The sequence below is a fragment of the Gavialis gangeticus genome, unplaced genomic scaffold (assembly GCF_001723915.1).
Source record: "Gavialis gangeticus isolate Ggan-Ray unplaced genomic scaffold, GavGan_comp1, whole genome shotgun sequence".
NCBI lineage: Eukaryota > Metazoa > Chordata > Crocodylia > Gavialidae > Gavialis > Gavialis gangeticus.
The window spans coordinates 78,512,985-78,514,075 of NW_017728993.1; the positions used below are offsets into that span (position 1 = coordinate 78,512,985).

The window sequence follows — 1,091 nt, forward strand, 5'->3', positions numbered from 1 at the left end:
TGATGGGCAGCCTCTGTCCCAGCCTCAGCCCCAATCCCTACATCTCTGCGAGGGCATCGATCTGCCCTCCCACACCCCACCACAACATACTTACCAGCTGGAGGCAGCTGTGTCCAATGTAGTAAAGTCAAAACCCGGTAGGAACCTTGAAACAGTGTCGCAATTTGCAAAGGTCGTAAGAACTATTTGTCCTAACTCGAACAGTTGTAAGTCGAGGACTGCCTGTATAAGAGAAACATTTGTACATGATAAAGTGTCTTTCTTCAGAGCATTATTCCAGTTATTGAAATGAATATGTAATCCTTTTCTTAATCAAATGAGTATTTCCTTTGCATAGACAGTCTTTTTGATTTCCATGCTCGATTGATGAGTTCACTGTATCTTGAAGTAGTAGTCATTTTCTGAGACATTTGTGGTATCACAACTTCTTCACAAAATATAAAAATGATTTAATTAACATTTGAATAAAAATATTCAGTAGGGTTTACTTAATGCTATATTTGATAAATAAAGTTGTTACAAGGAGCAAGTTTTGGAGACTTGATCCTGCAAACGTGAATTTTGTTGTTGTAAAGATGGAGTAAGAGGTTTGGGTCAGATCAGGCTGATCAGAAATGAGGTATCCATAACACTGCAGGCTAGATGCCTAGCCTGAGTTTAGTTAGTGTATTTCACACACCCACCAGGGCAAGGTTGAGGCTGCAAAATAGGAAATGATTTTTTTAAACACCAGGGAATAAAGTGTAAGGGAAATGAAACAGTAACAACAGTAATAACGCATGCAGTAATACAGAGCAGGGTGATACTTTAATAAATGTATGCAGAAGAACATGGCGAACGGTAAGCAACAGCAATTGAAACCCAGAAGAACAAGGCAAGTCAAGTGATGGCAATCTGAGATCAGAACCAGTGAATTTAAATAAGTCCAGTCGGATAGGAGGTCACTATTGGAATAAGGTGTTTGTAATAGTATCACTGCTCAGTCTTTCACAGGAGGCATGTATACCACTCCATGCAGCTCCAGATGCAGCCAGATATAGCAATCCATAAACCACCAAGCCACACAGGAACAGATCACCAAAGACTGCCAC

The 1,091-nt window shown here is 40.2% G+C and overlaps 1 protein-coding gene across 5 annotated transcripts in view; it reads left to right on the forward strand.

Annotated features, from left to right (window-relative positions):
* The window catches only part of NEK7 (NIMA related kinase 7), a 150,956-nt gene that overhangs the window by 2,702 nt on the left and 147,163 nt on the right, over window positions 1-1,091 (forward strand). The window lies entirely within an intron of this gene.